This window comes from Bos grunniens, chromosome 8 (assembly GCF_055505025.1).
Source record: "Bos grunniens cultivar Pamir isolate PY7600 chromosome 8, Bosgru_T2T1.0, whole genome shotgun sequence".
Classification (NCBI taxonomy): Eukaryota; Metazoa; Chordata; class Mammalia; order Artiodactyla; family Bovidae; genus Bos; species Bos grunniens.
This window is the reverse complement of record NC_141172.1, coordinates 99,271,265-99,286,363: the sequence shown is the minus strand read 5'-3', so window position 1 is coordinate 99,286,363 and position 15,099 is coordinate 99,271,265. Positions and strand designations below refer to the sequence as shown.

Genomic DNA, 15,099 nt, shown 5'->3' with positions numbered 1-15,099 from the left:
TACAAGGTCAAGTGAGAAGTAGATGCTTCTACTCACTTCCCCAGTCTGTTGTGCTTGTCACTTCTCTACCTCCCTACCCTACTCTTGAGCTTCCCTGGTGGCTCAGACGGTAAAGAACCCCCCTGCAATGCAGAAGACCTGGGTTCGATCCCTGGGTTGGGAAGATCCCCTGGAGAAGGGAGTGGCAACCCACTCTAATATTCTTGCCTAGAGAATCCCATGGACAGAGAATGCTACAGACAGAGGAGCCTGGCAGGCTACGGTCCATGGGGTCGCAAAGAGTTGGACACGACTGAGCAACTAACACAACACTCTACTGTTAACGATGTCTGTCACCAGCTTCCCAGGCTCCTAGCCTAAATGCACTGTGTGACCCAAATTCATTCAAACATCAGCCGCCTGCTGCACAAGCAGGTTTCTCTGCTCTGAATAACCCAGATTACTTCCTACTAAAGCCACGGTATTTAAATTAGAAACACATTTCCCCAGGTAATAAGTGACCTGATCCTTTAATCTAGTTACTTTAAAGTTCCACCAAAAGTATGAACTCATTCTTGGCCTAGGAAGAGGGGCACCGTACGAAGAAAAACTCCCTCATGGCTGTGGAACCAGAGGGCATCTGTTTCCTTTTCTTGTCCTGCCTCTCTTTCCTAAGTCGAGTTTTTAAGACACAGGGCACAACTGCTGTGTTCCATAGGCCATGAGGGGCTGTTGTTAATGGTTTATTCAGGACTCTTTATTTTCTGGCTAAAGTTTCCATCAGGATGGCAAATGGGAGGAGAGGGTGCGACCTGGCAGGGGGATGATGCCCAGACACTGGGAAGATGTCCACCCGGGGCTGCTGAGGTTCATCAGCCGTGGAGGCATGGGGTGGAGCACCAGTCGGGAGGTCTGGGGAGACAGACCGAAGCCCGAGGGAACCCAAGGAGCGTGGAAGGGGAGCACAGAGGCTGAAGAGGTAACAGTGGATCTCTGCGGCGCGTCCTGAGAACCTGTAGAGTGACAAGCCATGTGCCAGGGCCCTGGGAGGACCCTAGGGCTCTCGAGTGCACCTCACGCTACAGCAGGGAGCTTACAGCCTTGCAGACAGAGAGAGAGGACAGATTCACATAAAGATAGCAGAGACAACAAGTGGAGAGAGTGCTACAACAGTAACTAGAAGGAAACCGCCTGGTCTGTTCAAGGTGGCAGATGGGGCAGGCTGAGAACGGATGAAGGAAGCTGGGAGCACCAGGGGTTCCTCAGTAGCTGGCCTGCACCTCCTCTCCCACCCCCACCCCAACTAGAGAAGCCGCTGGGACTCTGAGTGGCCCCTTCCACCCACCCCTGTGAAGGTACAGAGAGTGGGAATGTCTGAGGATGGCTTGCTTCCTGGGTTGGGCTCCAGGCTTCTGGGCCAGGAAGTGGAGGGGCGCGACCCCGGAGTTAACCTGGACCGCATTCCAGTCCCAGGCAGAACTTCCTCTCCCCCCACCCCACCCCAGCAGAGCGTCTTCCGGCCTGTAACACCAAAGGCTTACAGGCTGGTGTTGACCGTGGGAAGCCAGGAGGCGGGCCACTCCCCAAGGAGGCCAGAGACCCAGCTCCTGGCTGACAAGAGGCAGATCTAAGACCCCCAGCATTCCAGGGTACTTACAGCTAAATTTAGACTGGATGGGCTCAGGGATAATGACATGACCCCTAATAGAGAGGGCTAATACTAACTCTGCCTCTAGGGTTTCCTCCCCCCACCCCACCCCCTTCCACTGACCTCCTGCCATGAAGCCATTATGGCTAAATGTGACTCTGACAGTCCTAAAAAGAACTTTCTGTTCCTACAGGCTCAGCTTTTCTTTCTGAGAGCTTCTATGGTCTTGGTCAACTTAGCAATCACCCTCCTGCTATTCTCTCTGGCTCAGGTCTCAGGTCCAGGCTTGCAGACGACGGCACGAAAACACTTCTGGAACCCCCTTCCATTGGAAACAAGGCTGGGCTATGTCTTGACTCGATGGCAATCCTGATAAAGAAGTGGTCCCTTTGTAATGTAAGGGGAATCTCCCCACGACTGCAGCCTGCCCTATTAATAGCATCCCCTTCACCCTGCTGAAAAGTCAGTGGCTCAGATGTCAGGCTGCACATCTGGAAGATGTTAAGGTGTGGTTTGATGAACACATTTACAGCTTGGGCTCTCTCTGAAAGAAACGAAAAAGTGTATGTGTGATGGGGGTGTGATGGGAGGAGGCGAGGAAAGAAGCTGTTGCCTCTTCTGCAGCAGCTAGTGAAAGGCTTATTTTCTTCAGTCACTTGGAGACCCATTCCCTACCAAAGGGATTGAGAAGCACTGGGAGATTTCCCCTGAATGAGGCGAGATGACTTATTTCATCTCCAAGAAAGGCAAGTTTTGCTTCTTCCTTGATGGGATACACTCCAAGCTCTTTATCAAGGAGTCCTCAGATGCTCTTCCCACAGAAGACCCTTTTCACTCTGAAACTATCTCATAGAACAGTCCCCCACCTCCAGAATAAACCAAGGTCAAGGCCACAGAGGGAACTCTGGCTCCTGCAGCCTGAAATTTCTAGGGTAACTGATTCTGCTGAAAGCAAGTCCCTGGCTTCAGTCCTGTATAACTTAGCTGTGTCCTTCTTAGTTTTAAAATAGTTTGGGATCTTGGATTCAGGCCTGGCCAACCAGTAATGGCAGAGAGCAAAAGCTGGGCTCCACCGTGGACCCGGCAAAAAATCCACAGTGTGAACGCAGAGCCAGGAGCAAACGGTGCCACAGGCTTTCGAGATTAACTCTTTGTCCACAGATGAGTCCTGTACTTAGGAAGAGAGCTGATGCAGTTTTCTTCCCATAGCCCTGGGTCCCAAGCATATGGGGATACATGTTCCCCCGCAAAGCCTCAAGTCACTCTATGAATGTGCCACATTCTGCAATGGGGGCTTGTAGATTAAATAACAAGATAAACAGTCACCAGGACTGGTGGGCCACTTGGTTCTGATGTGGAAAAGGGGACACACACACACACTCAGGCATGCACAGGCACATACTCATGCACCATCTTCAAAGCATTATCTGGCAAAGAGGAGGTGTGCGCCTTTGCCCGCGCTGTATGTGTGGTGCGGAGCTCCTGCTCTGCCGGTTAGCATGAAAGCTGGGAGTCTGACAAGATTAGTAAGAAAAGGAGCAAGTCTCCTGTCCAAGCCCGGCTGCCCACTCTCTCTCCAGCAGGAAAGGCGTCCACAGCACAGCGCTGCAGTCCCCGCCCTGAGTGCCTCCTCCATAAAGACTCTGGCCTCACGAGGGAACCCTCTCCTTGCAGATCAGAAAGCAAAGGATAGTAAGTTAGGTCAGCAGACTCGGCTTACCCTGCCCAGAGTGCCCGCTTCACACGTCCCCGCTCAGAACTGCCTCTTTTTCCAGGCAGTTTCCTGCGCCCTGGCTCAAGCTGGACAAATTCCTTCTGAGTCTCCTGACAGAAGACTGTGAGGTCACGGCTGGCCCTCCCTCCGCTCCCTCAAAGGCCATTCACACAAAGAAGGACTTTAACCCCCTTCAAAGAGGTCCGGCCCCTCCCTAGCTGGCCCGAGCCTGGAGGGCAGCAGCCAGTCAGCCAGAGGCCGCGCTGGTTCACTCCCTGAGTCCAGGGCTGAGTGGGAAGGTGGGAGGCTAGTGATGCTCAAAGGAACCAGTTAGGGCTGTCTTCTTGGAAAGTTAGATATGGGCCTTGGGCAGGCAGGGAATGAGTATCTCAGTGATGTTAAAGGCAGCAAAGCAAAAAAAAAAACAAACAAACTCACAGATCCTGAAGATCCAGGTAAACAGACTGCATCCAGTTAGAGGAACTTCTTAGGACAGCTTACGTATGTGTGTTTGAGAAGGAAATGGCAACCCACTCCAATATTCCTGCCTGGGAAATTCCATGGATGGAGGAACCTCGTAAGCTACAGTCCATGGGGTCACAAAGAGTCGGATGACTGAGCAACTTCGTTTTAGGGTTTATATATGTGTGTATAAAATAATAAATGCTCACTGTAGAAAATTTGGAAAATAAAAGTCATTCATCTTCCCTCCACTCAGAGGAAGGGAGCTAATCATGCAGTCTCCTTTTAGAAATAGGTATTTCATAGAGTTGAGACCACACTATAGGCAATCTTGTAGCCAATTTTTTTTTTTCATTTCATATTATCTCACAAGCACTTTCTATGTCCTTTAAGGGTCAGGGTCTGATATATTTTCAGTGGTTACATTATATCCCATGTTGAAATGGGACAGAATTTGAAGACAGGGATGAGTGCTAAATTCATGGGATGTCTGGGGGGAGTGGTTTCCCCTTTCTCAGGGCTAACTAGTATCTTCTGCCACAAAGAAAAAAAGAAAAGATCCACGTGTGCCTTGGGGAGGCACAACTGCCTCACATACATCCCTCGCTCTTTCACCAGAGAAGCAGATCCTTACCACAACACACTAAGGCTCATGCTTCGTTAATGAGTGGTTCCCAGCACTGCCTCAGGGTGGACGAGTTTCCACTCACCTGGTCACCCAGAACCCTGGGTTAACCTGGAAAGTCTGGGGCATAATTTAGGGTTTTGGCTGACTGGAAAGTCAATCAGAATCCCAGGGCTATCAGGGCCATGCAGAACTCATTTTCTTCCGTTAAGATTTTAGAAGAGACAAAGAGCACAGAGATTCACAGTGAACTAAATAGAAAGAGGAGGACAGATATCAAGTATAGTCCCGTGGGGCCATCTATTTGGGGTCAGTTTGGGAGCAGCCACCCTGGTGAAGCAGCGAACAGTCCAAAGACGGTGGCAGGTCAGCATCGCAGATCCCTGCGACTCTCCCGGGAACACAAGTCTGGGAAGGAGTCACCAGCGTGGATGAAGCCCGGGCAGTCTCTTTTGACAAGGAAGCTAAGTGTATGAAGTGAAGTCGCTCAGTCGTGTCCGACTTTTTACAACCCCATGGACTGTAGCCTATCAGGCTTCTCCGTCCATGGGATTTTCCAGGCAAGAATACTGGAGTGGGTTGCCATTTCCTTCTCCAGGGGATCTTCCCGACCCAGGGATCGAACCCGGGTCTCCTGCATTACAGGCAGACACGTTACCCTCTGAGCCACCAGGGAAGCTTAATGTTTACTGTACTTTAACTGTTTACAACATCCACATGACATTTTTAATGAGCTGAATTTTATTTAGAAATATCCGGGAGTTTCTCGGTGACTGGGTGATACCCAAGTCTCCAGGGAGCGCTATGCTATGGAAACTCTGATGTTAGGCTGCCCTGCCCTTTGGAATAACTGGAATGTTCTACTGTAGGGCCAAATACATTTAAAGATGCTACTTAGGGTCTAAAGTAAAATGTGGAGAGGACATCCCAAACCCAGATTGCCACTGCTCTGCTCGGGAATGAGAGAGCAAGGCACGGCCCTCCATGAAGAAGTGATTTCGAGCCAAGAGGCAGGAGTGGTACCAGGACCCACTACATACTCACACCTGCCCCAGTATACCCACAAGGTGTGTAAAAAATTGTTTTAAATCTCCCGTGTTGGCAAAAGAGGAAATCATATGTGCTCTTGCAGCTTCAAGAGCAAGTGGGCTTCAGCGGTTGTGATGTGCGGGCTTGGTTGCTCCAGGGCATGTGGAATCTTCCTGGACTGGGATTAAACCCATATCCCCTGCACTGGCAGGCGGATTCTCAACCATTGTACCACCAGGGAGTACTGCATGTGCTCTTAAAGTGCTAGTACCTAAGTAGCAGATACATTCTTGACTGGAGTTTGAGATGTCATGGTTTATTACACAAACACACAGATATACATGCACATTGTTATGAGTTGAATTGGGTTCCCTCAAACCCAACTTCGTAAGTTGACGTCCTAACATGCTGCTGCTGCTGCTGTCGCTTCAGTCGTGTCCGACTCTGTGCGATCCCATAGACGGCAGCCCACCAGGCTCCCCAGTCCCTGGGATTCTCCAGGCAAGAACACTGGAGTGGGTTGCCATTTCCTCCTCCAATGCATGAAAGTGAAAAGTGAAAGTGAAGTCGCTCAGTCGTGTCCGACTCTTAGCGACCCCATGGACTGCAGCCCACCAAGCTCCTCCGTCCATGGGATCTTCCAGGCAAGAAAGAGTACTGGAGTGGGGTGCCATTGCCTTCTCCAGAAGTCTTAACATGCAGGACCTCAAACTACTTCAAAGGTCTTTACAGAGGTTATCAAGTCAAGTAATGTCATTCAGGTGGGCCCTAATCCAGTGTGACTAGTGTCCTTATAAAAAGAAGAGCTTTAGACACAGAGGCACGCCTAGAAAGAATATGAAGCGGCCGGGAGAGAAGACAGGGGTCCGTCAACCAAGAACAGGGGTTTGAACAAGCCTTCCCTATAGCCCTCGAAGAAACCAACTCCACCAACACCTTGGTTTGACATGTCTTGTCTCCAAACTGTGCAACAATAAATTTCTGTTGCTTCAGCTGCCCACTTTGTGGTCTGCTGTCACAACAGGCCCAGCAAAGCAATACCCATGCTCACACATACGCACACCTGTGCACACACACATATGCACATGCATCACTCATATTTGTACATACCACATACCCCTCCCTCTGGCTGCAAAAATATGGTAAAATTAGGAAAAATGCTCTGTTGCAAGATGCTCCAGAAAAAATGGTTTGTTCTCAGAGGCAGAGGGAGAAATGAAGTTGGCAAGCTAGATGGAGACCACAAAATTACAAACGCACTCCCCGAGTTGTTAGCAGGGGATGATTCTAGAGGCAGCGAGATGGGTGGGTGGGAGGTGTCTCCCGATGGGAAGGGACAGAGCAGAATCCAGCAGTATCTACACTTCGAGGCTACATGTCCATCCTCCTCCCTCGCATCACAGACTCCACGTTTGGGGGTGGTTTTCTGAGTTTATGAAAACAAACTGCACTGCCAGTTTAATTCTCCAGCTGCTGTAGCCTGATCTGTTTTAGTCTCTGAGGTGCCCTGCACTGGGAGCAAAGAATCGCTTTGGAAACTTGGTCCTGGTTGGCTGGGAAGCAAAGTGCAATTTGTGAGGACCGAGCAGCTGGGGTGGGAAGGTCATCAATGCTACTGCGATCGTCACTCAGCGAAGGTCTACTGCCCGCCTCCTGGGGGCCGCCCTGGGTCACACACGCTCACATAATTTCTCTCTACCCTCCTTTGACCAGCTGCAAGGTGGAGATCCTCACCCATTCCACCAAGGGGCGGGCCTCAGCCTCAGGAGTCACGCCCTCCCCCGGGTCACACAGCTGGTTGGGAACAGAGATCTGGCTGGAATCCACAAATCCCACCCATGAGGCAGGGCTCTGTCCCCTGGAAGGCACCCGTGGCAGTTCAGGATGGAGCAGACCCAGCAAGTAGGCTAAGAATCAAAGGGGAAGAATTAAAAAGCAAATTGCAGGCAGTAACAGACTGCCTTTGAAACCACATGCCTGCTTCTCCATGACCCTAGGAAGACCAGGCTTTTCTTCTGGGTCTGTTTTCTGCTCTGTAAAATAAAGGAGCCAAGCTAGATGAACCCTTCCAACTGCATCTCCTTTCTGCCCCTAAACTCTTTTGTTCTGTGACACTGGCATGGCCCCTGGACAGAGGTGAAGCCCAGGATCGTTCTGAGCCTGGTGACCATGAGGGCAGTGTCAAGAGAAAGCCAGATAGCAGATGGGGGCAGCTGCTTTCTTTGAAACTGCTCAAAACCTTTGCCAAGAGATTTCAAGGATTCCGGGAAGGAACTCCGCTCTGTCTCTGACATTCCCCTGGTCAGAACTTTATCTCTTTAGTTGATGGAGTTTATTCTGCTAAATAGAGCCATCCCATTTATGTACCTTCAGTGTGATAGAATGTTCCAAATGGACTTGCTGAGATGCAGCAGACAATGGAGGGAGAGGCTGGCTTCAAATGGTCCTACCCAGCCTGCTGCCTGGAACTGTAAAATAGGGAGGGGTGAGGTCAGCATGGGGTAGGCACCCTCTCCACGGTGCAGAGAAGATGGAAGTTGGCAGCTTTTCAAATTGCTCCGAGACCTAATTCAAGCAACACGCTGAAGGAAGCTTGGGCCTTCCTTCTGACATCAGCTTCCTCAGATGTCAGCTGGGGCATCTCCACATGTCCTTTCTAAATGGCTATGGATGCCTCCTCCTTTCTGGGCTGCTGCCCTCCCCCCCTTCAGGGGGGTGCCTCCTTCCAGTCCCACCTCCAAAAGGTGCCACATCTCAGCATGGAGCCAAGGGGTTTAAAGGAATTTGCACTTAGACATAAATTTGATGGGAATACTTACAATTTAAAATAGGAGCTGTTTACCCAGAAGAATCTCTAATTGGCTTGAAGTGTAGGGAACTAAGGGACTTCCCAGGAGGCCCTGCTAAAAGAATCCACCTGCCAATGCAGGAGATGCGGGTTCTAGCCCTGGCCCTGGGTTGGGAAGATTCCCCTGGAGGAGGAAATGGCAATCCACTCCAGTATTCTTGCCAGGATAATCCCACGGACAGAAGAGCCTGGCTGGTTACAGTCCAAAGGGTCGCAGAGTTGGACACAACTGAGCGACTGAGCACAGGCACATGGGAAGCTAACATAACCAGACCTTAATTTATCGAGAGAAAAGGGATGATACAGGAACAGAACAGTAACTTCCCTTAAAAGGCTGCAGGAAATCTAGACTCAGTGGCACCTCCTCAGTGTTCAGGACCCTGAAAGCCACAGAGCAGGGGGTGTGGGAGAACACACGAGAAAGTACAGACCACCCATCATGTACCATGGTCGCATTTATTCCTGGAAGAAATACAATTCTACAGAAAAAGGAATCACTCACCAACTTCCTTGCCCTTCACCTTTCCACTGCACCCTCTAACCTGCCTCCAGTAGAGATCAAAAAGGCGGCTTTCGAATGGAGGAGAATCTGGAATCGAAATATATGGTATGCTTCATTCCACAACCAGAGGCAGCTAGTGGTGACCATGCATGGGAAAGGGGCTGAAAAGTCTAGAAGGCCAGTACAGTACCCCTAAGCTGGGAACCTCATTTCTGCCCTGAGTCTGTTTTGGGTCCCTCCATCAAGGATCATAGATTCAAAAGATCCCTCTGTTAGCTCCTTCAGACACTGTACCCTTATCTCCTGCAGGAATACTGGTGCCATTATGGTGCATCTTGGAGAGCAAAGCTTTAGGAGAAATGCATCGATTGCAATTTTGTCTAGAAAAGTAAAAACCTGCCGGCAGTGAAAATGTGTGGTCATTAAAATCAGCACCTGAAAACTGCAATTTGCTGAACTGATGGAATGCTGGTCAAACTTTAGAAAGGATAGTTCCAAAAGTACCTGGCAACCTGGAATGATGCTATATTAATATATTGTGTATAGAGGGGTACAAAGTTCTGGTTAAGAATGGGCTTTGGTATCCAACACACCTGGGCCTCTCTCTGTAAAAAAGGATACAAAACTTCTGCTACCTTAGGGAGCTGACATGAAGTACGATGACCACTAGGGGCTTTGTCCTATAATAAAAGGACTCAGTGAATGGTGGCTAAAATCGAAATAAACTGAGAAAATAGCTACAACATGTCACAAGAGTTTAATATTCATGATTTATAAAGAATTTGTACAAACCATAGGTAAAAGACTAACAACCCAAACACAAAAAATGGACAAAAGACATGGAAAATAGCTGACACACAAAAAATATATACATTATTCTTAGAAAAAGATTCCTAATCCCACTCACATAAAAGAAAAGCTAAACTATGAGATACATTTTTCACCAAGAAAATTAGTTATCAGTAAGGGAAGAAAAAAGTACCCTCGTCCAATCCCATGAAGTTGCACGGCAATTTGGCATATGCATCCAGCTTTAAAATATGCAATGTTCTTCACCCAGTAATTCTACTTTCAAGCATTTATACTCAGGAATAGTGGCATGTGTATAAAATGACCTCTATCCAAAGATCTTCAATGCCACACTTCTTGCAATAATCAGTTCAGTTCAGTTCAGTCGCTCAGTCGTGTCCGACTCTTTGCGACCCCACGAATCACGGCACGCCAGGCCTCCCTGTCCATCACCAACTCCCGGAGTTCACCCAAACTCATGTGCATTGAGTCAGTGATGCCATCCAGCCATCTCATCCTCTGTCGTCCCCTTCTCCTCCTGCCCCCAAGCCCTCTGAGCATCAGGGTCTTTTCCAATGAGTCAACTCTTCGCGTGAGGTGGCCAAATAAAAGACTACAAGTTAGAGGCCTGGACTATTCATAAAATGGAATATTATACGCAACCTTTAAGAGTACAGCTCCCGGCTCTCTGAGAACTGGCATCGAACAATCTCAAAGATCTACTGTTAAGTGACAAGTGGTACAGGACAGTGTACATGCCATGCTACTTTAGTTGTTAACAAAAAATGAAGGTGACTATATAGTTTATATATATTTGTATTAGTTTCTAGGTGTATCTAATGTATATGTAATAGATGTGTGTATGTGTGTTAGTCACTCATTGGTGTCCAACTCTTTGCAATCCCATGGACTATAGCCCACCAGGCTCCTCTATCCATGGAATTCTCTAGGCAAGACTACTGGAGTGGGTTGCTATTCCCTTCTCTAGGGCTGCTGCTGCTGCTGCTAAGTCGCTTCAGTTGTGTCTGACTCTGTGTGACCCCATAGACAGCAGCCCACCAGGCTTCCCCGTCCTTGGGATTCTCCAGGCAAGAACACTGGAGTGGGTTGCCATTTCCTTCTCCACTGCATAAAAGCGAAAAGTGAAAGTGAAGTCGCTCAGTCGTGTCCGACTCTTAGCGACCCCATGGACTGCAGCCCACCAGGTTCCTCCGTCCATGGCATTTTCCAGGCAAGAGGACTAGAATGGTCCTTCTCTCTTGCCTTCTCCCTTCTCCAGGGCATCTTCCCAGAAAGCATAACTGTCAAAGAGACAACAATGGTTTTCTCTGGAATGGGGTGGACTGGACATGTGAGGTAGCTGTTAACAAAAAAATGAGTGTGAATAGAATCGTACATGACTTAAGTGACTTAGCACGCACACATGCACATATTTAAATTAGTTTCCAGGTATGTATAATGTATAAGTACTTTTTTTCACTGTGTTCCCTTCTACACCTTTTGAATTTTCAACCATGTGCATATATTAACTTGTAAAAAAATTAAGTACATTAAAACATAAATAGTGATATGGGCAAGAACTAAAAGGAAATATGGGACCATGATGGCAGATTATACACCTGAAGATTAATCACTTTCTCAAAGCCAAGGATACCATTTATATACATATTATTTGAAAGAATCACATCAATATATTAACTGGTCAACCTTGGAGAATGGGGAAACTCAATGCTGAGGGCAGAGTGATAAGCTGAAGTGAAACATAACTTTTACAAAGGTTTGTATTATTGAGCATGTATTAATTTTATAATTAGAAAAGTAATCACTGAAAGTAATCATACATCAATAAATGTTACAAATTTGACCTTGAAATACATGCAGACTTAAAAAAGACCATCTTGTCTACTTGTTAGGTATTCCAACACCTCTCAATCTCCAATTTCCATCTCCTTTACTCAGCCATGATGGACAAGTGTGCTTCAAACGTGACCTTCCCTGGAGGAAGTTATGCTTTTTGTGCTATAATGTATCATATGCTCACACTACACAATCGTGTGACACTGTAATCTGTTATAGATGGACATTTTCCTTCCATGAGCTGTCTATTCCCAGAAAAGTTGTGAAACACTCTATGAGTAACCAAATTCCTCTCTGGGAGTCAAATGTCATAGAGTTTCATGAACTGTGTCACAGACAGGATATGTCATAGGAAAACCCCATTAAAAAGTTTTCCAAGCTCTGATTAGCAAGCAGAGGGCAAGAATTGGAGGCTGACCTGATTTGTTATTCTAAACAAGTCTTTTTTTTTTTTTTGCGCTGCACTCAATTTAATTGTGCAGTGGAGTCAATCAAGTAGCTTCCCATCCACTTATCAGACAGACATCTGGACAGATACACAAACAGGGACTCAGTGAATTTGAATCAATTTTTTCTGTTCTTGAAATGTAGTTCAAAGCTTTGAGTCAAGTTTTAAAAATAATATTTTGGGTTTGCTAAGTCTAGTCTTCTGTAAGCAAAAACACCACATCTCACTAATGTTTAAAGTATGTCCCAGTAATGCTGCTGGGACTTCCCTGGCGATACAGTGGTTTAAGACTCTGCTTCCAATGCAGGGGGTAAGGGTTCGATCCCTGCCTGGTCAGGGAATCAAAATCCCACATGCCATGGAGTGTGGCCAAAAAAATAAAAAAATTTTTTTTAGAAAATAAATAAATAAATAAATACAGGGAGTGTTGGGAAGATGGGATGCAGGATAATTCTGCAAAGCAATCTTTAACCCTGGACCCAAGTGCCATTTCTGCCTCGGGATCCCCTCCCTCTGTCACCTAGTTCCAGCCCTCAGGCCAGGCCTGAGCATCTGAGGTCAGCAAGAGGACTCAGCGTGGAGCTGGGCCCTCTTTACAAGCTCACCCACCAAGTTCTTCTCCACTCAAAGGCAAGAGATGTCCCACAGGAAGGCTTTACTTCCCCAAGACAACACTCACAACTCTGGAGAAGAACGAAAAGCCCAACAATCAAAGGTACCCCTTCCATGAAATACCTGATGAGCTTGAACAAAACTCAGCAAAAGGATCTACCACTTACCAACAGAAAAGAGGTCTGATCCTATTGAGTCAGGACCTGTGGATTGCAAGGGAACCAGTGGAAGGCTCTAGAAGGTTTAGACTCTCATCCACACAACAGGCCTTATCATCATGCTTATCAGTGTCACTATGAACCGACAGCCTGAAAACTCACAAATGGTACTTTCTTAGGCTTCTTCGAAAGCACAAAGTCAGGCTGTGCAGCAAACAGACCTCCGATCCAATTCACTCTGACTTGCTTGAGCAGGAAGAGAGGACCCCAGGACAGTCCAGATGATCAATTTTGAGTGTACTGCTCTGGACTGGCGCATGCGTTGGGGACACTGGCCTGATGAAGAGCAGGGTGTAAGTGGGTAGCCAAGAAGCACTTTGAAAAGCTCAAGCCAGGCCCATAAAATCTTCTGACTCCACCTCCTACATGAACTGATGCCAGGGATTCCGTGGGATACTGAGCCCAAACCAAGAGAAACTTCCCCTTGACTCCGAGGACCTACCCTGGTTCTGACTCTGCTCTAGTCCCGTGCTTTAGCCAGAAGCAGGGAGCGCCTGTGATACGACCCCCACCACCACTACCTTGCCCACAGCTCGGTGCTTCCCAGGCTCGCCCGGGGCCAGCTATGCTGGAGCACATACTGGGAAAGGTTTGGGCAGCCTGAGCCTGGCTCTGCCGGAAGCTGCGGGCCAGTCACATGCTTCTGTGGCTCTGAGTGCCAGGAAGGAACCTCTCCAAGAGAAGAAGAGCATGGAATTTCTCCATCCACCAAGGGGATGCATGATAAACACTGACTAGCAGTTAGTCAGGGCAAGGTGGAGTCACAGAAGGTATTTGACTTTGCACAAAGAAATGTGCTCCTTCCCTTGGCTTACTATCAGCACTTCAGGTCCCATTTCTGAGGATTCTCTCTGCAGGGCTGCGGAATCCCAGGAGCAAGCACTGCGCTTGAAAGCCAACAAGTTATACTAACTATGGAAACAGGATAAAGTCTGAGAACCAGAAACAAAAAAGGGGGGAGGGGTCCCCATTCACTCGCACAGTCTCCGTTCATCCTGTTTACCCACCAGAGCCCGCCTTTGATCCAGTGGCCAACTGCTGCTCACCAGTTTGCTGCCTTAGTTTTTTTTTTAATCTCCTTATTTTATTTTCTACTTACTTGTGAGTGGCAAGATGATCCAATGGGGAGAACTCAAGTCTAGAGAAAAGGTCACAGTTTGAATCCTCTGGTATCACACAAACTGTGTGATGCTATGTAAGGGATTTTCTCCTCTCTGAAACTTGGGTTACTCCTTTATTAACAGTATATAATGGGCTTCCCAGGTGGCTGGGTGGTAAAGAACCCTCCTGCCAATGCAGGAGACACAGGAGATGTGGGTTAGATCCCTGGGTTGGGAAGACCCCCTGGAGGAGGAAATGGCCCCCCACTTCAGTATTCTTGCAAGAATAATCCCATGAACAGAGGAGCCTGGGAGGCTATAGCCCATGGGTTGCAAAGAGTCAGACATGACTGAGCAACCAGACAAGAAAGGGGTATACTAATTACTGCGGTGGCTGAAAGGGTCTCTCCCCCAGAATTCACATTCACTGGGAACCTCAAAATATGACCTTATCTGGAAATCAAGTCTTTGCAGATGTAACTGATTAAGATGAGGTCATGTCGGATTAGGGTGAGCCCTCAGTCCAGTGACAGGTGCGGTGTTCTGATAAGAGGAAAGAACATACAAAGACATACACAAAGGAAAACTCTATGTGAATACAGAGACGGAAATTGGAGCAATTCGTCTACAAGCCAAAAAGTGCCAAGGATTGTTGGCAACACTCAGAGCTAGGAGGAGACACGAAACAGATTGTCCTTATGTGCCACCAGAAGGAATCAACCCTGATTAAATTTATGGTAATTTATGATGGCAGCAAAGGGAAACAAACACATCTCCCTTCTAAGGCTGTAACACAGATTCCCTAAGAGACAGCACGTGAAAGCAGCTTGTCACCTGCCCAGGGCAGGGGAGGCCCTGGACACAAGGCAGGCAGGTCACTCTTGCTCTGTCCTCTGGCAGCAGGCCAATAATAGGGCTTTCAAGTTTTGCCAGAGGCGGGTGGCCACAGGGTATGTGCACTTTTGAAAATTCATGGACAAACTGGGGAGAGCAAAGAGATACTTGTGGAATCAGGGCATCCTCAGGTAGCACGGCTGCGGGCAGAAGCACTCGGGAATGCTGGTGATCAGCGAAGACTGAAGCTGCAGTCCTGGAGCTGGCGATGCATATGTGCCTGTCAAACTGGGCGGCCAGGAGACCTCAGGGGTCGGCTGAGGTCGATGATCAGAGGATGAAAACCTTACACTGAGCATTTATGATATACCAGGCATCGGACTAAGCAATCTGAAAGCAGAATCACGTTTATTCCTCAACACCCACCCTAGGAG

The 15,099-nt window shown here is 48.0% G+C and overlaps 1 protein-coding gene across 16 annotated transcripts in view; it reads right to left on the bottom strand.

The window, feature by feature from the left end:
- The window catches only part of PALM2AKAP2 (PALM2 and AKAP2 fusion), a 522,805-nt gene that overhangs the window by 41,400 nt on the left and 466,306 nt on the right, over positions 1-15,099 (bottom strand). For 2 of the 16 annotated variants that reach the window (XM_086315918.1, XM_086315920.1), the window contains exon 1: positions 8,808-8,889. The exons of 13 other annotated variants lie outside the window; for them this stretch is intronic. The gene's annotated coding sequence lies outside the window, so the exon portion shown is untranslated. Of the gene's footprint in view, positions 1-3,347; positions 3,371-8,807; positions 8,890-15,099 lie in introns of those variants that run through there. One more of the 16 variants, XM_086315917.1, reaches the window with a different exon arrangement.